Source organism: Choloepus didactylus, chromosome 7 (genome assembly GCF_015220235.1).
Source record: "Choloepus didactylus isolate mChoDid1 chromosome 7, mChoDid1.pri, whole genome shotgun sequence".
In the NCBI taxonomy this organism is placed as follows: Eukaryota; Metazoa; Chordata; class Mammalia; order Pilosa; family Megalonychidae; genus Choloepus; species Choloepus didactylus.
This window is the reverse complement of record NC_051313.1, coordinates 118,243,260-118,267,976: the sequence shown is the minus strand read 5'-3', so window position 1 is coordinate 118,267,976 and position 24,717 is coordinate 118,243,260. Positions and strand designations below refer to the sequence as shown.

Here is a 24,717-nt window from a genome sequence, read left to right as displayed (position 1 = left end):
GAAGAGTGTGCCTGGAATACAGGAGATCCCCTGGGGCATCTCTTAGTACTACCATGCCCTGTGATTAGTCAGTGGAAAACGCCAACAACCCAACCCAGGTGGGACTACTAAGGCCCCGAACCTTCAGGAATGAAGGTTTGGGTCTTCCCACCAGGCAAAGGATCATGACCAGCTGAGGTGCTTGCTGAGGGTAAAGCAAATATGGAATGGGTAGTGGAAGAAGGTAGCTATGACCACATAGGCAGTTAACCGAAAAAGGACCATAATGGTTATATTTCTTCCTTGTTTTGAGTATGTTTGTATATATACATAAAGCAAGTATCTGTTTTCTTTCCTATCTTATCCCCTTGTCATATAAAATAAGTTGTATTAAGTTTGTCATAGTATTTAGGTTACGGGTATCACATTTAAGAGTGAATATTACCCAAGGACTTATATCTTTTTCTGGGGAGTTAGTGCATTTCCAGATGTACACAGGATAGTTGAATTATGTTAGGGGAAAATATGACTTATTTTTAATTAGGGATTAAGTATCATTTAAGGAGATGTGTATAGGAGCTAAATTGACAAGGGATGTTCTGTGATGGTTACATTCATGTGTCAGCTTGGCTAGGTTATAATGTCTGCTAGTTTGGTCCAGCAAGCACTGGTCTGATTGTTCCTGTGAGGATATTCCATGGATTTAAATCATTAGTCAGTTGCTTGTGTCTATAGCTGATTACATCAACAATCAACAACAGAAACTGCCTGCAGCAAGGAGAGAAGTCTCACCTAATCAGTTGAAGGCCTTAAAGAGAGAACTGATGATTTCAGCAGTCAAAAAGAATTTCTATCTCTACTTCAGCTAGCTAGCTTCTTCTGAGGAATTCAGCGGAAACCTTCACTGGTGTTCCCAGCTTGTGGCCTGCCCCATGGAATTTGTACTTGCCAATCCTCACAGTCGCATGAGCCAATCCCTATAATAAATCTAATTATATATATTTTCTTTCGGTTCTGTTTCCCTGAAGAACCCTGACTAGAGTTTCTTTGGGTTGAGAAAATTTCCCTTCTAAATTGTCTATAAACAGAAACCAGCCTCATTTTTTATTTCAGATGACATATTAATATTGTGTGTCCCAAGGTAGCAGGATACTGGAGCATCACTTCTAGGCCAGGCTGAATGCATCACACCAAGGGAACCCTGGGTTATGAAGAAGTCTGCTTCTCACATATTTGTATTTTCTGAGATGTCAGTTCTGGAGACGAGTCCCCAAGTGACTGGCTGTGAGACCTTTCCTACCTTTCACAACTAGTAAATGGACATCACTTTTGAAAAACTTTTGTAATTGGCTCACCAGTAGACAATGACACAGATGCATCTCAAATATTCCAAGATTATAACCCTTTTCAGCATCCCATTAGAACAAAGGCTTTAATTTTTTAAAAGGCTACTTGATTACATAGAAACTTTTTCTACAACTTTTTTGCAAATAAATAGGTTAAAATTTTTAAATCTGTGCTTTACAAATCACATGGACTTAAAAAACAAAAAAGTGTCAAACAAATTTCAAAAGAAGTAAACAGCTGAACAGAGGCAGCCACTCTCGGTTCCCACCGTAGGAGTGTGCATGGAGCCGGCGCTTGGGGCATGCTGAACAGCTTCTGCAGGTGGCAGATGTGGCGGTCCTCGTAACCCTGAAAACATAACTAATGATTAGCAAACAAAATTCATATATTTTTCAGTATTTTAATCTTTTATTCTGATTACAAAATCTTTAAGAAAGGTCAATCTAGAGAATTACATGACATAAAGTGACTTCTCTAGTAATTCCAACTCCAAAGACAAACCTCAAACAGTTGAGTGCATGGCCCATCTTAGCCATAGTAAGATAGATGCCTGTGTGTAACACTCTCTCAGAAGTGTAGATAAAACGGGAAGTAAAACTGTTTGTTTCATTCATATGGTTCAAAGTACATCTGATGGGTGGGAGGACGTAATGAGATGGACAGTCTTATGTTGGGGGCAGCAGACCACCTGCCCCTGCAGCATTCCTTCAGCTAGGGTTGCCCAAAAAGGGAGGGAAAATGAGGGAGAGGCAACTCCCAGGAAACACCTCAACTCAGCATTCCTCAGTGTGGGAAGGATAGGCAAGTTGCTGTGGTGACAAGAGAGGTCCTTGATGCAAACCTACCAGGGAGCTGAGGGCATCCCTGGTGTGAAAGGTCACATGTACTCCATCCTTAGCTTTCCCAGTTGGCACCAGAAGGCACCAAGAGCCCCACTCCAGGGGTGTGCACAGAGGTGGAGGTATGGGGCTCACTGATCAGCTCCTACAGGTGGCAGGTGTGCGGCCCTCCTGGTATAGGAGCAGGGCTGCCCCAGTGTGTGGAAGGACACCAGATAGCAACCAGTCAGAGCAAAGCCCTCTCAAGGAAGCCAATGCCCAAGGCACAGGTAATGGCTGATCATTTCTCCCTACTCATCTCCAAATTATTCATTCAGTGCCAGCCATGTGATAGGCAGATGCTGGGGCAACACAGACAAGCAAGCTGGACCAGCCTCTGCCATCATGGGGCCAACCTCTAATGGTGATGACGGACACTGAACAAGTGAGGTGGAAGAGTAAAACGGGGCCCAACTTATCTGGGTGTGTGAAAAGTGATGTTTAAACTGAAGACTTGAGATATATCCTATTCTAGCCAAAGCCTCCTTCCTAAGACCTTTTCTTTTTTATATGTATCTAAAGGGGGTTTATTAAGTTACAAATTTACAGTTCTAAGGCCATAAAAATGTCCAAACGAAGGCAGCAACAAGAAGATACCTTCACTAAAGGAAGGCTATTGGCATCTGGGGTTCCTCTGTCACATGGAAAGTCACATGATGACATCTGCTGGACCTTCTCTCCAAAATGTCTCTGGGCTTCTGTGTGTCCTTGCTTGTTCCTCCCGGGGCATTTCTCTCTAAACGTCTGGGGGTCCTTTCGTAGCTTCTCTGGGGCAAACTCTGGATTTCATTTCTTAGCTTCTCTTCTGGTTCTGCTTTCAATGGCTGTCTCCAAAATGACCCTGGGCGTTTTCGAAGCATCTCTGAGCACTCTTCAAAATGTCTCTGCCTTTTATCCTCTCATAGAAGATGCCAGTATACTAATTAAGACCCACCTTGAATGGGTGGGGTCACATCTCCATGGAAATAATCTAATCAAAAAGGCCTAAGAACTTTTTAATTCTCTTTTGTTCAAGGCTGAGATTACTTCATCCCTCTGCTCCCCAAAGCAGTCCACCTATTTGTGTCCCTCTTTAAGAAATTCTGTACGAGAACTAGGGTGCCCATTTATCTTTGGGGACCTGGGCAGGGCCTGAATGCCATCTGCCATTGGCAGCCTGCACACAACAGACAGACTGCCTCTTTCTCTTGAGGACCTAGATTCAGCCACGTGAGGGCAAGTTTTTTGTAGAAATAGTGGGGGCAACAGCAGGGAGGCATCTGTGTCTTACCGACAGCTGCCTCAGCCCTGAAGGGGACCCAGTTTCTGCAAGTCCTTGGTGTAGCCTCAAGGGCATCCAAGATGCCCACAGCAGCTAGGGGACACCTTTGCACCCGTGGCAATAGGCAGCTGCCTTATAGCCATGGAGAGTGGTGGGAGCAGAGGGCAGTTCCCTCTTAGCTGCTGCCCAATAGTTTTGGCAACACTACCCCCAGCCCTACTCCCAGCCAAGCTCCTGTGGCCTCCAAGCACCTGGAGACCCTGAAACAACAGGCCCACTGCAACATCATATGCCGAGAAGGCCAGACTGTGCAAGGAAATTTGTGATTCAACTTCTTCCCTACCTCCTCTTTCCCCTGCCCTCTGAGTACAGGGGTTTATGAGGGTGCTACCACTGACACAAAAAGCTGGGTACACATAAGATCCTTGCTTTCCTCAGGCAAGCGTGATTCAGTTTTACTCTCTGGCTCTAGGCATACTTGCTGCCTGTACTCCCTCTGCCCCCATTCTCTCCAGAACCTGCTCCATCTCACCATCACTCCCTGGACACCACCTGCAGGGGGCTGAATGGTGGCCCCCCAAAAGCTATGCCCACATCCTAATCCCCATAACGTGTGAATGTGACCTTATTTGGAAAAAGGGTCTTTGCAGATGTAATTGAGAATCTGGATTATCCAGGAGATCAATCCAATAACAAGTGTACTTGTAAGAGACCCATGGAAGAGAAGGCAGACAGATTGGAGTTACAAAGCCACAAACCAAGGAACGCCTGGAGCCACCAGAAGCCAGAAGAGGTGAGGAGTGATTTGTCCCTAGAGCCCTCAGAGGGAATGCAGCCCTACCAGCACCTTGATTTCAGACCTCTGGCTTCCAGAACTGAGAGAGAATAAATCTCCGTTGTTTTAAGCCACCCAGTTTGTGGTAATTTGCTAGGCAGCCCTAGGACACTAAACTACCACCCCTGTCAAATAGAGTGGCCAATTCCCAGGCCTTCCGAAACCCGCCCATTGGCAGAATTTGGAGGAGCTTACCATTCCTTCCTTGAGACGCTTCCTTCCTCTGCTTTCCTGACTCCCCACTGCTGTTTTTTTGCCTCACAGGTGTTTTCACAATCTTCCAGACTGGACTCTTCTCTTTTCTCTAACTTGTAAATGTTGGAGGCCCCCAGCTCAACCTTCAGTCCTCCTCTTGCTACATAAACACCTCTGCTGAAATCATCCTGCCCCATGGCTCTAAACACCATCTACAGCCTGACACTCCCAAATGTATCTCTAGCAGGAACCTGGCATAGAGGAGGGGCCCAACAGCTATTTGGAGAATGAGTGAATCTTTTACCATAAATCACCATTTTAAATGTGTTTACAGTATTTACTCCCAAAGCACTTGCACATATGCTTTTTCGGTCTTCTGTGGCTTCTAGATGACTGGGTGCTATTCCTTCCACCGTTTTATGGCAGAACCTAGGGTATGAGCCCAGGTATCTCGGCCTTCCGTATGTCGACCCTCCTGACAAGGTGTGAGCAGCCCTGAAGGTTCTGCTGCACTGACCGTGCTTTTCTAGATCTCTGCAAGGGAGTCCAATCTAGAGTGCCTCTCCCCTTAACTGGGAAAGGTCCTTGAGATGCTCTACCTCCAGCACAGGGGTCTGCAAAGTACGGCTCATGGGCAAAATTTGACTAGCCGCCTGTTTTTGTAAAGGAAGTTTTACTGGAACACAGCCGGCCTTGTTTATTTACATATTGCCCATGGCTACTTTCATGCTTCAACAGCAAAGCTTTCTGGTTGCAGCGGAGACTGTCTGGCCCACAGAGCCTGAAGTATTTATTCTCTGGCCCTTTACCGAAACCGACTGCAGACCCAGCTCTAGAATAAATTACCTAAAAGGGAAGGTGTTTCCATCCTTGGACTATCTGTACAATTTCTCTCCTACCTAAATTCTGAGACAGAGTAAGGTGGGATCTTTTTCTGCTTGGCAACTCATCACATTCATGGGATTTGAAATTGCCCGTGCATTGCAGTGTGTTATTGAAGGTCTGCACAATTACCAACCACCCTCCTTCCCCTCCCAGGCTCTGGTGATTCCTAAGGCTGGTGTTCCTCGTAGTGGCCTTCCCAACTTGAGATGTGCATGGGGTTTCTCAGATCCCAGTTATGACTGAAGGTCTTCCAGGATGGCTACTCCACTGGGCAATGACATGGGGCTGGTCCCCGAAGGCCTCCCCACCTGTGAGTGTGTGGATAAACCAGGAGTTGGGAACGATCCCTAAAGGCTTTGCCACGTTTGGGGCACTTGTGGGACTTCTCTCCAGTGTGAATTCTATTACATATATATTACATAGGGAGTGTAATATATAAAGACTCTGCCAACTTGCTGCACCTAGATGATTTATTCTGGGTGTGAACTCGGGTATAATGAAGTGTGACCTCCCTCTGAAATCTTTTCCACATTCTTTACACATACAAGGCTTTTCTCCAGTGTGAGCTGTCTGGTGTGAAGAGAACTGTGACACCCGAGCAAAGGCTTTTACACATTCATGACACTGGTAGTGTTCCTTGCCACTATGAATTTTCATACGCAGGGTAACATAGAAGCCCTGGCTGGAGGCTCACCCCCAGTATTTATTTGGCTTCTCTTAGCTCGAGTAAGATATTCATTCTGGCTAAACATTTTCCCACAGTCAGAATATTCTTAGGGCTTTTCTCCAGTGTGGACTGTTTCATGATCAATACATTCTGAGGAAGGGCCTTTGTGCACTCCTTGTGGAGACTCAGCTCCTTTCTTGTGTGCGCTCTTCGATGGGAAGAAAGGGCCTCATTGTCTTGGAAGGCTTTTCCACGTGTTACACTTGTGGAGCTTTTTCCTATTATAAATGCACTGACAGGCATGAGAGACTGATCCCTAATGCTTTCTCCACACTCACAGCATTCGGGGGCTTCTTCCCATGCATGGAGAGCTGGGAAGTCACTCACATTTGCAGGCCTGCTGTCTGTGGAAGGCAGTCTCAGGCAAGAGAGCATTAGACACAGTCGCTGCGTGAGTGCTCTGGTGTGAGAACATGTGGTGTCTCTCCACGTTTCCTCACACTCCTTACACGGACAAGTCTCTGCCCAGTCCTCTGGGCTGCAGGAACAGGTGACAGTGGAACTCTCTGGTATGGATTTTCTGACAAGCAGTATGTTGTGACTTCCTGGTGGATCACTTACTGCTCTCACCATACTTGAAGGATCCTTTTCTTCTAAAGTCTCTTGTGGTTTCTTGAGATTCATGTAATTCTATGAAACTGAAACTCTTGGCCTGGTCTTTGGGAGTTCTCTCAAAGCTTTCCCTCCACACTCAATGTCCTTAGAAATGCCCTGCTTTAGAGTTGATTCTGCTTTCTTGGTTCTGCTCTCACCATCTGACAAAAAATACATTATCTGATACCCATTCTGGGCAAAAACCAACTTGAGAAAAACATAATCAAGTACAACAAAGAGAATGATGCTGTGTGGCACTTATCTGCAGGACTCTTGGCAGGAAAGATGGCGAATGGGGCCAAAAAAGGAAGCCTCAGAGGGACAGCAGACAAAGATGGCCAAGTACACTGCGATGGAGGCAATATAAGGGAAGGAATAAAGGGACAGGAAGAAACACCTGGGAAAAAATAGGGACATCAACTGATGTGTAGCAATGAAGATAACCCCAGAAGGAAAGGCGCAGAAGACAAAGAGGGTGGAATAAAGGGAAACGGTTCTTGGTGCTGAGGGTGCTTGGCTTCCTCCCCACACGCAGACAGCAGACCAGGCGGAGGCCGCTGCATCAGGCCACTGGCCTTGTCTGTGCAAATGGTGAGTCCAGAGGAGAGGGACTTGCCTTCTTTAGGGCCTTATGTGGCCCTGAATCTGACTTCAATCTGATTTCCACCTGGTAGCTTAGAGACTAAGAGAGAAAAGGAGGAATGTCTTGGGTTCTTCACCATTTTGAATGGTATAAGGGAAGTTGCTGCAACAATGAGGGGGTAGAATGGACTGTCACTCACCTGGGCAAATGGAGAGGCTTCTGTTCTCAGCCACCTGCAGACCTGGTACCCAAGATGCTTCCCCTTGTTCCAGCTGGATGATCAAATTAGGTTTGAAAAAACAGTGAAATTCTGTTCATAGCAATGAAAACAGGAAAAGGAAGATAATAGACCAAAACCAGCCTTAAGCCTTTTTGTTGAAGGCAAACAGATATGGCCAAAGGCAAACAGATATGGCCGGGGAAGCAAATGAATAGCTTGCTGGGAAGCGCACACAGGCAGGACTACAACATTTCAGGACAGAGAAAGTAAAACTCCCTCAGCAGGGTCTTCAGTACAGACACAGAACCACAAGGTGCTGGGGAGGGCACAGGAAAGCTGCCCATTTCAGCGAGGGAAATGTCTGAACTCAGGATTAGCAGAAAGCAGAAACAGCCCACTTCTTCATCAGGAGGGACCATGCAGCTTGCAAGGACTCAGAAACTAAAATCAATTAAACTGAAACTTTTAGACCACACTGCTAGTAACAAACGGATGACAGTGATTTAGTTAGCAACAGATGAATCTGGAATCAGACCGAGAATTCTTACACAGTAAGATTACACTCCCACAAGTCTCCACCATCACATCCTTGTAGAGACTCTTCTTAGAGGGATCCAGACAATGCCACTCACCATGACTGACCTGACGAGCCATATCCCCAAAGGTGACCCACTGCTGACATACGATTGCTGCTGCTGGCGGAGGGATGATCCCTGCGGGGCAGGCACAACCAGATTCATCAGGGTCGAGGCAGGCTTTGAGTCGGTGTTTAGTGTCTGATGAGCACGAAGAGTTGTGGAACAAGAGGCCAAGGGTCACAGTGAGGACAACACTCTTCTCACAGGGAAGGGGGTGGTCAGAGCTACTATGCTCAGCAAATGTCACGGCAAGGGAAGGAATGGAGGCCTTATCTGGGTGGCGGGGCAAGGTCTTGGGAAGGACAGTGGAGGGAACAAAGCTTATCTGAGAGCCAACTGCCAGGGCTGCAGCTGCCAGTGACCATGACCCGGCCTCTTGGCCCTCCTACAGAGAAGGGAAGATAGTGTAGGGCCACGCCCGGCAGAGGCTGGGAAAATCACTTTCATGAGAACAGAAAAAAATAGACAGTCTCCCTGCCTTGTACCCTGACCAATTCCCAGTGACCAGGGAGAGGTCACATACACAACCCTATAATTTTGAACCTGCATGCAAACCCAATTCAGAAACAGACTCTAGGGTAATAATGCATCCAACTCTCATGTGGGAGGAAAAAAACAGGTAAGCTTTACTCTCAAGAATTTTAAATCCACCCACGCACACCTTAACCATCTTAACTTGGAATGCTTAATAAGTAAGCAACTAAAAGCATCATAAAGGATAAAGCCCCACTGGTCAAACAGATTATGCCATATCCATCTAGTAAAATACCACGTAGCTATAGAGAATAAATTGGAGCTGTATGGAGAGACTTGGAGACGTTTTCATGATGCAGTAAGTTACTGTAAATGAAAGAAGGTTCACTGTGGTCTTTTTTAAAGAGAAATTATATATATGTTAATACATTCAAAATCTGGATGACTTTATTCTAAACTCTTGAAGAAAAGGATTAAGAAAGGCGTTCACTTTCCCCATTGCTCAATTTTTTTTTTACACAGTGAGCTTGTATCACTTTCATAATCAGAAAAACAATTTTTCTTTCATTTAACATTTTTTTCAAAAAGCTTTCTGCATGGAAAATTTCAAAGATTCTCAAAAGCAGAACGAAAGGGTAAACTGAATAGTCATAAACATTCTGCCAATCTTATTCTATCTACTTGCTCTTGATGACTAAGAATGTCTGAATAATATCTTTTCCCAGTTGAATCAGGATCTTGGAGTGTTTTTTTTTTTAGCTTTTAATTTTGAAATAATTAGCTTTTTATTTTGAAATAATTAGGCTCTTGGATATGTGTGTGGAGTTAAAACAGCATTATGGCCTGAATGTAAAGGGTCAGCAAACATGCAAGGCCAAGTAGTAGAGCTAGTCTTTCTTAGCCCTTTAAGATATTGCCCCAGTCCTTCTGAAAGGCTACCTATTTCACAAACTGGAATGGGAAAACTGTAATAGAAAGAATATGAAGAATATGTATCTGGGAAGAATGACAAGGTCCATTACTTCATGTATACTATGCAGACGTATTGTTTTTCACTGGAGAACTTCCCCAGAAAAAATTTCCATAGAGTATGGTCAGTGGAAATAATACTTTCAACCAAAAATGAACTGTGACTCTTTATGGGGCTGGCTTTTTTTTTTAAGGAACATTTCTATAATTGTACTACTATCATCCACGGTTTACATGTTTGTGTTCTACAGTCCTTTTTATTCATTTTAATTTTTCTTGTAGTGATATGTATACAACCTAAAATTTCCCCTTTTAACCACAGTGCTATTAATTACATTCACAGTGTTGTGCTACCATCACCACCATCCACTACCAAAACATTTCCATCCTATGGGACTGACTTTTAAAGAAGCTTTTCCAAATTCACACATAAACAAATGTGACCTGAGCAATCTGTCAGAGGCTATTACAGACCTACCAACACCACTCTCCCCTTCTTTCTTACTAACAGAAACTCAGCTGGACTCAGGGTGACAAAAAGCTTGGCTAAAAAGACCACATCTCCCAGCCTCCCCTGTGGCCAGGGCTGATTATGTGATATAATTCTGACCAGTGGGAAGCAAAAATCATTGGACAGGCCTTCCATAAGGCTTTCTAGAGTCTATTGTTACTTAAAGTGTGGTGCTCTTGTTAGAAATGTAAAATCTCAGGCTCCAGCCCAGACCTACTGAATCTCAATCTATTTTAACAAGATTCCCCTGTTGATTCATTTACCAGGCATTAAAGTTTGAGAAGCACTGCTCCAAAGGAAGCTGATTCTTTCTTCCCGTCTGGAGTGTGGATGTGATGGCTGGAGCTCCATGGCCACCTTCTCAACATGATGTGACCTTGAAGAGGGAAACCAAATGCTAAGGAAGGAAGTGGGAAAAATAGGAGCCTGCAGTGCTGAAGGCATCATGAAGCAGCCAAACTGCCCGGAACCGCCTACCTCCAGACTTTTTTGACACAAGAGAACAAACCTCTACCTTGAGAAGGAGCCACTCCTCACGTACAAACCTGGAGAATCCAGAAAGCCCTAAGCAAGAGTGCCCAGAGTGCCTGGCAGGCTGAGCTGTGTGGCTCCATTTGCTCCTTGGGTTGCGGTAAATGTCAAAGCTGACAGGTGGTCTTTCCTACACTCCTATCTTCAGATCAACAGGTATTTCCTAGTGAAGGAAAATCCAGATACTATTTTATTATTTTTTAATGCAATTTTATTGAGATATACTCACACACCATATAATCCATCCAAAGTATACAATCAGTGGCTCACTGTATCGTCATATAGTTGTGCATTCATTGCCACAATTTTAGAACATTTTCATTACTCCAAAATAAAGAAAAAATAAATAAAAATAAAAAAGAACACCCAAACCATCCCATACCCCTTATCTCCCCCCCCATTATTTCTATATATATTTTTTGTCTTTATTTTATTAATCATCTGCCCATACACTGGGTAAAGGCAGTGTCAATCACCAAGTTTTCACTATCACATGGTCACATCATAAAAGCTACATAGTTACACAGTTATCAAGAATCAAGTCTACTGGATTACTGTTCAACAGATTAAGGAATTTCCTTCTAGCTATTCTAATAACTAGAACTAAAAAGGAATATCTTTAAGATACCTAAGAATAACCTCCAGATTGACTTCTCATCTCTATTTGAGATCTCTCAGCCACTGAAACTTTGTTTTGTTTCATTTCTTTTCCCCCTTTTGGTCAAGAAGGCATTCTGAATCCCATGATGCCAGGGCCATGATCATCCCTGGGAGTCCTGTCCCTCATTGCCAGGGACACTTGCACCCCTGGGAGTCATGTCCCACATAGTGGGGAGGATAGTAAGTTTATTTGCAGAATTGGCTGAGAGAAAGAAAGAGGCCACATCTGAGTAACAAAAGAGGTTCTCTGTGGGTGATTCTTAGGCATAATTACAAGTAGGCTTAGCTTCTCCTTTGCAGAATAAGTTTCATAAGGGCAAGCCCCAAAATCAAGGGCCTGACTTATTAAATTGGGATTCCCTAAAGCTTTCAGGTATATCAGGCATTCCCCAAGTGAGAAAGTTTAATATTTCCACATTTTCCCCAGTCCCTCAAGGGGACTTTGCAAATATTTTTTTATTTTCTGCCCAAAATACTGTGGGGTGCATCAGGATATCACACTAACCTGTACAGAACAAGCTCTCATTCCCCATTCTAAGTTCCAGGCAACCATGTTGTTTAAATAAACTGATCATACAGGTTGTAGTAGAAAGGGTGCTACAGAGAATATAAATTTTGTACAAAGTAAACTCTCTTAAATAACAGTCAAAACTCAGGAATAGATGTGACTGCTCTAAGAGTTTACGATCTATGAAACTTTATAACAAGCCTCATTGAACACTCTGCACTCCTGCATCGTTGATAGCCCAGTCTCGGTCCACATTCTATCCCGTGGTTATTTTATTATTTCTTGATAAATTTTCTAATATGAGAATTGATAAACAAAAAAAATAAAGGTATTCTGTTTTTACATTACTAAACATTTAGTGTTTTATGTAACATCTTTTTTTTTTTTCTAATTTTAGGTAAACCTGGATATATTTTCCATCTAAACAGAATGTCAGCTATTTAAGACATCCTCATGAGTCAGACATACTTATATTAAGTTTTCCTGAGAAATTATGCTTTAAAAATTTGTTTATTTCTAACATCCTGTATGTCCCATGTTATGAACCATTCCTCATATGTCAAAACATATTATATATATATATTTTATCACTGTGCAATTTTGGAGTTAAGATATTTAAACCCTAGAAATATTCTTAATTTGGAATAGGTCAGATCTTGGACATATTGAATAAACAATGTTCTGCCATATTTTTAGAAATGCTTCCAAAGATTTGTCATATACTTAGCAAACTAAGAATAGGAGAAAGTTTCCTTTACTTGTAAAGATTATATATCTAAAACCTTCAGGAAATATTATACCGAGTAAAAAGTTCAGACATATCTCCTTTAAGGTCAAGAAAAAGAAAGAAGGCCTCTAGCACTGCTAATATTTAACACAGTATTAGAAATTCTAGTCAATGCTATGTGGAAAGAAAAAAATAAAAGGTGTAAGGATTGGGAGGGAAGTAAGAGGTAAAACCCACTGTGTTCAGATGTTATAGTTACCTATGTAGAAAATCAAACACAATCAACAGAAAAACTATTAGAGCTAATAAGAGAATTCAACAAAGTAGCTGGATACAAAATCAATCAATAGCATTTCTCTCTACATCAGCAATATGATAATTTTAAAATATAAACAAAATATCTAGAAATTTACTTAACCAAGAATATGCAACAACTCTGAAGAAAACCTTAAAATGCTTTAATAAAGAACAGAGAAAAAGAGCTGAATAAATAGGAAGCCTTTTTCTGCTTTTGGATGGGACCACTTACTCAGATATCAATTTTCCTCAAAAAAACCCTACAAATTCTATGCAATTCCAATCAAAATTTTCTAATTCGATTTTTTTTAATGAGGTGAAATTCACGTAACATGAAATGGACTATTTTAAAGTACACAATTCAGTGGCATTTAGTTCATATACAATGTTATATAACCATCATCAGAACATTTTCATCAACCCCAAAGGAAACCCTGTGCCCATTAAGCATTTGTCCCCATTAACCATTCATGTGAAATGTCCAGATTAGGCAAATACACAGAGACAAAAAATAGATTAGTGGTTGTCAGGCGCTGTGGGGAGGGAAGAATGGGGAGTAACTGCTATGCATACAAGATTTCTTTTGGAGATGATGAAAATGTTCTAAAATTAGATTATGGTGATGGCTGCACAACTCTGTATATATGCTAAGAAAACCGCTGAACTGTACACTTTAAAAGGGTGAATTTTATATTATGTGAATTATATCACATTTTTAAAACTGACAAAAGTTAGTATTTCTAGTAATTGGCAGAGAATGTAAACAGGCAATTTGCAGATGAGGAAACCAGGATGCTCAAATTTGTTCATGATTAGAAACATGCAAAATTAAAATGAGATCCCTACTCTCAAACCCATTAGACTGGCCATTTAGAAAACGGGACAGTGCCACATGGCGAAAATGTGGGGACACAGGAGCCCTTCCTTGTGCACTGCTGATGGGAAGTGGGAGCCAACTCATTAATCAGAGTAAAATAAGTATACACAAGCCTTATGACGCAGCAAGTCCACACCTGGGTATATATATCCCAAGTTCTTGTGCAGGTCCTAAGAGAACTGTGGGAGTAGGTTCACAGCGGCATTAGCTGTGGGGCAGGGAGTTGGAACAACCCTGGCAAAACAAGCCGCCCGTCCTGGGAGGAAGATGGGGAAGATGAGCAGGACGCACACTGTGGGAAACTTCACAGCAGCTGGAAGCACCAGAAAGATGGACAAAGAGCCCAAGGATGAATCTTACAAATGGAGTGCTTACTGAAAAAGAGAGATGAGATTTAACACAAAGTACTAAGTTACAAATACACGTGCCATTAGTCTAAATACACACACACACATACTAGTAACCATCTTTTGAAATCCCATCGATTTTTACATGTTTAGAATTGATCCCGCCAGCAATAATTACCAACTTGGTAAATATTAGTATTAACTATTCCTCACAAAGGATAATTAATTACTTGATTATAAACCATTATAATTCCATTTCAAGTTAATATATGTAGGGATGTTATAAAAATGCTTGGAGGATGGAAGTATATATATCAAAATGCTAATTTTCTGGAAGGGTGACAGGATTATAAGTAAATTTAATTTTCTTCTTTATACCTTCCTTTATTAAGACTGTAATTATTACTGTGTGCATGAATTTTATAATAAAGAATAATAAATAAAAGAAAATACACTTACCCCAAGCAAAACTATACAAAAAGACAAAAAGATAAATGTTGAACGGGATAAAGAATGACCTACTTTGGAGGGTGGGATAAAGTGAGAGGGCCCTTACTTGACCAATGATGACGACAGCCTCCAACTGAGGAGTATGATTTACACAATCCTCTACCGGAGAACCAAAAGAACTCCCTTGTCACGTCACATCACATTTTTTTATTAAAATTTACTCACAAGCTTAATCACTCCCTTGGTTTTCAGACACCACTAACTAACTTGGCTACATTTCAAAATAAAGCGATCTTCAAGAGAGAAAGATGTCACATCTGAGGCTGACATCCCCTTTGAAGGCAACTCCAAAAACACTTTAAACAAGCACAGCAAAACTAAACTAAACTGAGTAAGTATATAGCTTTTCAGGATCCTACCTTTAAAGGGAAAAGGTTCAAATGCACACACACTCACAAACACACACTCATGTTTGCTCATGAAACCCTGCAGCGTCCTGTTGCATATACCTTCCCTGTTGTTCCTTTTTACTCTACTTTCAGCCCTGTCTTTGTATATTAAAACATTTTAAAGATAAAACCCCCCATTATTTAAGCTGTCTTTGGCATAGTCAAGTTAAAATGCTTCTATAATAATCCAAACTGGCAGAACTCACACTAGGACTGTAACAAGAGAGTGGTTGAGCAGGTACTGGCAAACTGCTGCTGCACAATGAAATTCAACAGTACCCGCACCCCCTGGAACCCACCCCATCCCAGAATATAAGCTCTCAAGGGAGGGGATTTTTGTCATTTTTGTTCACTGATGATCCCAAGCATCTATAACAGTACCTGGCACATATTAGGTATGAAAAAAAACAATGTATAAAGCAATAAAGTCTTGATGAAAAATAAATTACACATGCATGTGAAATCAATTTACAGATGCTTCCAAGGGAAAATGATACTGAATATGTTCCCACTAATCTATGCATTCATCCAATAATTCACGAAGCTAATACATATTTTGTCAATCGAATACTTTGATGTTAAAAAGATATGGATTCTCGCCATAGCAGAAATGAGATGTAAGTTATGGAGAAAAAGACAACAAGTGGCATGTATACACAGAGGACAACCATGTAAAACGTGGAGGTGCCAGTCCACCCAGATGGCCACGAAGGGCACTCAGGGACTGAGAGTGGCAAGAGACACAAGATCAACCCCCTGTCCAACCCCTCACTGCAGGGTACCTCTAAAGTGTGGCTGAGGAGCTCTCCCCCTGGGGTTCAGGACTATCTTTGATGTAACTTGGAAAGCTGCAGTGGAGAACATCTTATGGGAACATGTCCAAATATGTATAACAGGCTATCACATGGCTTCTGACCCCCAGAGCACTCAACGCCCTCTTTATGAATTCCTGATGTAGTTTGATTTTCTGCGTAGTTTTTTACAGGGAAAACATGTGACGAACTTGCAGAACAGTCTTGTATGCTTGCCAGATATATTTCTCATTGTAAATTTGCATGCTGGTTAATTATAACAGCTTGGAAGCTTATATAAATATCTAACAATAGGGAATCAGTTAAGAACAAAATTCATTACTGTGCATATGGATAATGTAAGACTATGTAGCCGCTAAAAATATTATGTAAAAGAATAGATAATGCCGTGAAGGAAATGTTCATCAGAGAGGACATTTAAAAAAGCAGGTTATAAAACAGAATATATCAAAGGATCCCAACTGTGTTAAAATAAAATCGTTCATAAATAAACCTGGCAGAACCTTTACTAAACGTGGGATTATCTCTCTGGGTAGAATTAGATATGACCTGTTTTATTTTGCAATTTTATAAATTTATGTCTCTTCTTTTCTGTATTTTCCAAGTTTTCTATAATGGACAATAATTATTTCTGTAATCAGAAGATAAAAAATAAATGATTTTTACCACCACCACAACAGATCTGGAAGCCTGAATGTCTACCAACTGGAAAATATCAAACTGATGAAATACAAACAGTAGTTATACAGACCATGTACCAAAAGGGGGCAAATGTTTGCTAAAAAGAAAACTGAAACAGTACACTGTGACTACAGCTACATAAAAAGATGTCTCCAGGTAGCCAAAGATCGGAAGATGATGGGCAGAAGTGAAATAGCTGAGCTAGTACTTTGTTACTGAAACATTATTTGTATTTTTTTCTTTCATATTTTAACACTTTTTTTGTTTTTTAGTTTGTGTCTTTTATTTCTTAAATATCTGTTTTTGGTAGCAGCTTTGTTGAAACATAATTTGCATACCATATAATTCACTCATTTAAAGTATACCATTTAATAGCTTTTAGCATATTCACAGATATGTGTGGCCATCCTCCAGTCACTTTTGGAATATTTTCATCACCCCAAAAAGAAACTCCATACCCTTTAGCAGTCACCTCCCATCCCCCCACCCCCACCCCATCATCAGTGTTAGGAAACCATTAATCTACTTTCTGTCCTGGGATTTGCGTATTCTGGACATTTCATATAAATGGAATCATACGATACGTGGCCCTTTGTGTCTGGCTTCTTTCATTTAACATGATGTTTTTAAGGTTCATCCATAGTGTAGCATGTATTGGTAATTCATTCTTTGTTATTGCTGAATAATATTTCATTGTATGGATACACAACATTTTATTTCTGTGATACTGTTTTTACAATAAAAATAAATACACTGTGAGATGGAAAGGGGAAAAAAAATAAATGATTTTTGAAAATTATTATTCAGGTAACCTCAGGCAAGTTAACTACCCTCTTTGTGTCTGTTTCTCTAGATAATAAGTGCACATCCCCCTTAGGCTGCTGAGGACAGGTGAATGCTTAGCGCCATGTGGGGCCACGGGAGCTGCTCAATAAAGGTTAGCAATTTGTACTGAAACATTGCACAAGTTGGTGGCATCAGCCTGAGGGCCAGGCCTGTCTCACTTGTGCTGTCCCTGTGGTAAAGCCAGCCAAGGCGCTTCCCTTAGAGGCCTCTCCATTCCATACCATATGAACAATAGGTACAAAGCCTGGAAGGGAAGAGTCGATCAGTTAACTCACCTGATATAAACTATACCTACTGTCCAGGCAGCAGGCAGGAAAGGTAAATGTGAGTAAGGCAGCTGGGACCCAGGCAGGGGGCTGTGCCCCTCTGGAGACGGCGGCCTCTCCTCAAGTACCTCAGTTCAAGCTGTTCTAAAACCAAGCTATTCTACCCAGCGCTGCCCTTACTTCAAGAAATGAGGATTGTAGTCCATTGTTTGTTTTTGCATTAAATTGTTCACAAAAGAACAATTTCAAGCAATACGGACTCTATCAGCTATTGCAGAGAAGGAAATCCCCCTCAGTGCTCCATTTTCTTCAAGGTATTTACAACTGAGTACTTTTCAGTGTTCTTTTGGGCAGGATGTTGTTAAAGCATATGGCAATGGACAGTTTTCCCCCTCAAATAATACCAGGGGCCACAGTAATGACAGAAACCAAATGCACAACCAACCCGTGGTAAAAAAGGGATTCCTGGTTTGCACAGTTGAGGGGTCTGCAGGCAACTTAGCTTGGCTGGTTCCAGTTCAAGGGGTTCAGTCCAAGACAGGATGACTAGGGAGGAATTTTGAGAGTAGGAGCTGCTGCAAATGTAAAAGTCAGCTATCCTAGAATTCCAGGGGCCAGAGGATTTATTGCCCAATGGGGATCCGCCAGAGAATGAAAGGGAGTGCTATTAATAATGACACTGGGACATCAGGTCTTAACTGGAATTGTCCCAAACAAATCGGGACACATGGTCACCGAGTAAAAAGAAAGTGTTCCCTGTGGTCTAGGGTCAACTCCAGCTCTTCGCCTGAAATCTACCTAGGGAGCAGAAAGAAATCCCTTCAAATCACTGTGCATGTGTAAACAAAGGCCTACTACACACAAAAGTTCGGAATTTTCCTCCCTGGGAACCTGTATTGAAAGCAGGAGACTACAGCCTGGGCAATGGTTTTGGTCCCCAGAGTTTAGAGACACTGAAGTATTGTGGAAGGAAAAGGAATAATTTGTTGATCTCCGACTCTCAGATCCCTGGACCCTCCCTAGATTCTTGTTTTTTAAATTGAGGTGAAACAGATTTAAAGTAAACAATTCATTGGTGCTTAGTACATTCACAATGTTGTACAATCATCAGTTCTATCTAGTTCCAAAATATTTTTATCATCCCAAAATGAAACCCCAGACCCATTAAGCAGATACTTCCCAGCCCCTCATCCCCCAGGTCCTGGTAACCACCAACCTACCTTCTGTCTTTATGGGTTTCCCTATTCTGGGAATTTCATGAGTGGACTACAATATGTGACCTTGATGTCTGGCTTCTTTCACTTAGCATAATATTTTCGAGACTTATCTATGCTGTAACATGTTTCAGTACTTTTTTCCTTTTTATGGCCAAATTATGGCCAATTAGTAATGCAATGTATATATATATCACATTTGTGATGTGATGACATTTGGGTTACTTCCACCTTTCGGCAATTGTGAATGCTGCTGCCATCAACATGCAACATTTTCAATTCTTTTGAGTATATAACTAGGAGTGGAATGGCTGGTCATATGGTAATTATATGTTTGAATTTTTGAGGAACCGCCAAACTGTTTTCCACAAAGCTGCATGATTTTATATTTCCACCAGCAATGTACGAGGGTTCCAATCTCTCCACATCCTCACTAACACTTCTCTTTTTTAAAACAAAGCTATCATAGTGATATGAAGTGGTATTTCATTTTGGTTTTGATTGGCATTTCCCTATTGGCTAATGATGATGAATATCTTATCATTTGCCATTTAAAGATTTTCTTTGGAAAAAGGTCTTCTCAAGTCCTTTGCTCATTTTTATAATGGGTTGTTTGTCTTTTTGTTGTTGTTGTATGAGTCTTTTATATATCCTCGATATTAGACCCTTAAATTATCAGATATATGATCTGAAAATATTTTCTCCCATTCTGTGGGTTGTCTTTCACTTTCTTGATAATGTCCATTGATGAATAAAAGCTTTAAATTTTGATGAAATCCAATTTATCTTTCTTCTGTAGCGTGTGCTTTTGGTGTCATACCTAAGAATCCCCTGCCAAATCAGAGGTCATGAAGATTTACCCTATGTTTTCTTCTAAGAACTTCATGAAAAAGTGCTTATATTTAAGTCATTGTTTTTGCTTCCCAGGCTACCCAAGCAAATACCATGAAGTGGACTGGCTTACACAACAAGAATTTATTTGCTCATAGTTTTGAGGCTAAAAGAAAGTCCAAATCAAGATGTCCAAATCAAGCCCCACCAAAAGCATCTGGGGCTGGTTACTGACAAACCTTAATTCCTCTGTCATATGGCAAGGCACATGGTGGCTTTTCCTGGTCTCTTCCTTCTTTTCTAGGTTCCATTTCAGCTTCTTGCTTCCTGGGGCTTTCTCTCTCTTTCTCTGAATTTCATTCTCTTATAAAGGACTTCAGTAATAGGATTAAGACCCATCCTGATCAAGGTGAGTCACACTTTAACTGAAATAGTTTCATCAAAAGGTCCTACTTACAATGGGTTCACACCCACAGGAATGGATCAGATTTAAGAACATGCTTTTTTGAGGTATATACAGTTCCAAACCACCCTCTGGGAGGGGTGGGGGACAGGATATGGTAGAAATGCAACCACTTAGGCCTTGATTCTGCCAATACCTACATAATGAAACCCCATATAAACCTGGGACACTTAAAGCTCTGGTGAGCTTCCATGATTTTATATATATTGATGTGCTAGGAGGGTGCGGATATGGCAGCTTGTGTTTGATACCCTCCCAGACCTCACTCTATATGTCTCTTTTTTTGGCTTTTTCTCTTTTCTATCCTTTTACTATAGTAAAGCCATAATCCTAAGTATAGTGCTTTCAGTGGATTCTGTGAGTCATTCAAGCAAATTATCAAACTTGAGGGGGTGGGGGAACATCCAAATTCATAGCTAGTTGGTCAGAAACGTGGGTGGCCAGGGTCTCAGAACTTGTGATTGGTGCCTGAAGGACAAACAGGTAGAGGACTGCCCCTTGACCTGCAGGGTATGACCTAATATGGGGCAGTTAGAATCAGAATTCAATTGAATTGAGTTACTTTGGTATTTGTAGCTGGCCTCAGAAGCTGCTGCAAGTTGCAGAAGTTTTTGCAACTTTCTACCAATCAAGAGGAGAAAATGAATTAGAATGTGCCAGTATTCTTAGCAGTGAGGTATAGCTCACAGCCTTTAGAAGCACTCTCTTTAATGAGTACAAGCTGCACTTACCTATTTGACTTTCTCTTGGCACAGGTCTGATTGTGGCTCTTTGTCTAGCTCCAATACATGGGACTTCCCCTGTTTTCAACTGGCTGACCACACCATTTTTAGAAACTGGAAATCCTATTTGTGAGCAAGGAAAAGGATCACTGTTAAAAAATCAGGGAATTTGAGCCAACCTTCTGCTAGTGAGCCCCCTAATGTCCTTGTGGCCCCATGCAAGTTAGCTATAATCATTCCTGTCCTTTTATTCCTTCCCACTGGCTCCAGATACTCCAGATTTGCTTCCTTCTTTTGGCTAGAACCACCCAGCCCATTATCTCAGAGGTCCTTTCTCCTGGTGACTAGCTATAGACTCCTCAGTTCTCCTTTTTCTCAGAGTCTACTCTAACTTAAAAGAGCTTGTCAGATGGTTTTTCTGCTAACCCCCACAGAAATACAGTAGGTATAGTTAAAGCCTGGTCTATTTTTCCTATTTTTCTTTTTAGATAACATCCTGAGTATCTTTTCTACCACATTTTTTTTCATATCTAGGGACAGAGTTAAATCCCACTCCATTTCTTCATACTTTCTCCCAACATGGGTTGGAGCACTTCTTTTCTAACTAAAAAGTATGAGGGACAGGCAAACTCCAGGTGGTTGCCTTCCACCTTAATGTCCCCCCAAATTTAATCAAATCAGATAATTCCCAGACAGGATTATGGTGACAAAAGTACCTAAAGACATTTCATATATTTTGGAAAGTTGGAGAAATGTGATCTCTCTGGGTCAGAATAAACTCTGAGTCCTGGAAAGTAATATGGGCAAGTCCTTCTTGTGGTTCTAGGATGATTTGAAAGACAACAGCAGCGGACAGCCATCCTGGAAACCTACAGGTCAGTCCCTGGGCTGGGATCCTGCCGTGGAGAACTCCCACAGAACTCCAGGTGTGAGAAAGCAATGATGGAGAACCCTTAGAAAACTGCCTGCTTTAACAGATAAGAGTCAGACATGACCCAGGAGGTAGAAACATCTTATCTCAGGGCCTAGTGGAACCTCTAGGCTCTGTCAATGTAGGGCATCAGGAACTGGAGAGCTCTATCCAGCAGTAGTCTCGCAGAAAGAAGGCTTGCCATACCAACAGGGACGCAGGCAAATTCTAAGTCTTCTATTTGCCATAAAAATAAATAATTTAAAGAAGAAAGGAAAGAAATATAACTAAAAAGTTATTGACTGCCTACTACAATAACCAGCTCAGAGGTCTATTCTAGCAAATTCTGGAGGCCCTCCAATCCCTGAAACTTTTCACAGCACACGAGAGGGGGAATGGGAGGATTCTCGTAGGAAGAATCCGAGTTAAGCCTTCCAGTGAGACAGATCGTGGGTCCCAGGGAAGTCCTTACTCTGAGCGATAATGTTTCCCTAATTCTGTAGCATCACGTCCCCGCAGAGCCTTCCGAGGGCCGTCCAGGCGCTTCCACTCTTGGTATCTCAAGTACACGCCGATACCCTCAAAAGTAACCAGTTCCTGGAACAGATTTGTCCAGTTTGACTCGGGCTCATCCCAACTATCTGCTCCTCGAAGGATAAGTAGGGCTGGAAACCGGAGGAGTGGGGGGGATGTACGGGCCTGAGAAGAGGAGGGTGGGTTGGCACCGCGGTTGCCGGGGACCCGACGTCACTGGGCGTGGCCAGACGCAGGTGCGGCGTCGGACCCCTCCGCGGGTACTCGAGACCCTCAGACCACTCACCGCGGGCACGGGCGGCACGGCTCGGCAAGCAGAAAAGGGAGGAGACGGCGGTAAAGGATACCCACCTTCCGCGCCACCACTCTCACCCGACCCGGCTACGGTGGCAAAACCCACACCCCGGGCTCGCCTTGGCGCTCCAGGAGCCCTCTGCCCCGCCCAGGCCCGTCTTCGGCGTCCTCTCTAGGATGCGCGGAGGACTCTACGTTTCCGTGCGTCGCTCCCCGCGGCGGCGCCGCACCGCTTGTCGGGGCTCACCGCCTGGAGCCCAGCGACAGCCTCTAACCCTTAAGGTGACATGCGCAGGCGCGCTGCTGCAAGGGCGTGACCTAATCACTATTCAGGTTTCATGTGAACGTATTTCCCCATTGGACAGCTGAAGAGAAGTAGACGGAAGAAAAAGCGAGCAATCGTACTCTTAATATACAGAAATAACTACTGTTAACATTTTCGTGAATTTTATTCCAATAATTTTCTACACATTAGATTTTTTTTGTTTTTGTTATCACCAATCTTCCCACTTAATTTTTGTAATGTACGCCCCCCCCATATTGTGACACGCGTTGTAAAAGCCCATTAGCTGGATCATCATCATTTATTTATTCCTTCTATATCAGTATCAAATCTGCGCCTGGACTAAGACAGGGGAATATTGGCCTTCCACAGAACGGCATTTACGGAATTGTGCCTCGGCCTGACGTTGAAGAACTAGAAAGCTTGTCACCGTTTACTCTCCAAAGAATTGTTGAGGGAGATGCTCGTTAATTACACAGACCCTCTCTATGTTTGCTCAAAAAAGAAATTTCTTGGAGCAGCTGATTCGTTTTTGTCCTATGGACCCAGTGAGTTTTGAATTTGAGTTAGGATGTCTTCTAGAAAGCTTCGAGCAAATCTTGTGTTTAACTTGCATGTCTCTAGAGTCTATTTAGAAATCTAGTAATTTTTCTAAAAAATAAAAGCAATCACTTGTTCTTTGATTAATGCTCTATTTGCCCATAGGCTTGACATATTAAATTTACTTGAACACTACTGATGTCATGTACAAACTTATTTAGTTAACTTATATTAAATATTTAAACTACATTCAGAAATTTAATATACTTGATTTTTTCCAAGCACTTCATATTCCTTTTAGGGTGGATTTACAAGTCAAACAAGGAAAAAATCTTCTTAAGCATGTAAATAACTCATAAACCTAATAATTCAAACTTTTAAATGTGGCAAATCAAGTTATCTTAAAAGCTCCAATACTGTTTACAAACTTAATAAAATTAGTATATCTTTCAGCCTCAAATCATGAGTCTAAAATAAATTACACAATTCAATTTGACTTCACAAGACAATCTGTCAGATTCTCTAATATGCTAAATTGTCTTCGATATTATAGACATCCTAAAACACACACACACTATCTCATCCTTACAAAGCTTTTCCTTAATCCTCACACAAAAGAAGTAAATTATGGATGTGTTTTTATTTAATTGTTTCTAAATTCCTTCCCAAGGTAGTAGAGTTAAATATTTTCTGTTCATATTTTTCTTGTCACAATTCTACATCTTATTGATAGTCCCCTATGACCAAAGAAAGGTCTGAGAATTACTGTTCTAAACGTAAACTTAGAGCTAAACAAAACTAATACATTTATTATTAATTTATATTATTTATGCAAAGAAATAAAATTAATACAATAGACTGAATGATGAAATTAAGCATCGTGCTTTTCTTTCCTTACTATTATAACTCCCTCTTAGCTACACTGTTTTTTTTTTTTTTGGTTTCATCTGTGAAATGGACATGATAATTCCTAGCTTAGAGAGCTTAGCAACCAAAATGAGATGTTTGTCATAGCATAATAATAATAATGCAATAAATATTCATTCCCTCCTCCCTCCTTCTCTGCCCTCACAAAACCTTTCCTCCTCCCCTAGAATTCAGATTTACGTTGAGAAATTCCAGGGTCTCTTCCTCTTCTAAATGTGTGGGGAAATACTGGGGAAGGAGTTTTGTGACAAGAAAACCATCGTTCTCCAGAGAGGCACCCCCTCTCTACACAAGCCAAGCTGCATCAGATGAGGCTGTACTAGACCAGGCAGTCCCCAGTGACTCACATCTCTATAGAGCGACTCATGAAGGGAGCAGTATCCCATTTGGAAAGTAGAAGGGAGCTCCACCGAGCGGGTGGGAAGGAGAAGCTCTTATAGGGCAAATGTGGA

At 41.7% G+C, this 24,717-nt stretch overlaps 1 protein-coding gene and 1 long non-coding RNA gene across 10 annotated transcripts in view; one reads left to right on the top strand and one right to left on the bottom strand.

Annotated features, from left to right (window-relative positions):
• Nucleotides 1-16,870, top strand: part of ZBTB9 (zinc finger and BTB domain containing 9) — a 64,899-nt gene extending 48,029 nt beyond the window's left edge. For 2 of the 3 annotated variants that reach the window (XM_037842732.1, XM_037842734.1), the window contains one exon: nucleotides 10,363-10,897. The gene's annotated coding sequence lies outside the window, so the exon portion shown is untranslated. Of the gene's footprint in view, nucleotides 1-10,362; nucleotides 10,898-12,192 lie in introns of those variants that run through there. The other variant, XM_037842735.1, reaches the window with a different exon arrangement.
• On the bottom strand, nucleotides 1,384-22,784 carry LOC119539305. 7 transcript variants are annotated; one of them, XR_005217834.1, is made up of 7 exons: nucleotides 22,508-22,784; nucleotides 22,160-22,284; nucleotides 20,787-20,900; nucleotides 10,360-10,790; nucleotides 8,137-8,280; nucleotides 7,484-7,556; nucleotides 1,384-1,674 (listed from the first exon to the last, which is right to left on the bottom strand). It is a non-coding gene; the product is annotated as an uncharacterized LOC119539305 (long non-coding RNA). The 7 variants fall into 7 exon arrangements; XR_005217836.1 differs by having other exon boundaries at nucleotides 22,573-22,784; XR_005217835.1 differs by lacking the exon at nucleotides 22,160-22,284.
• Nucleotides 22,785-24,717: the final 1,933 nt, after the last annotated feature.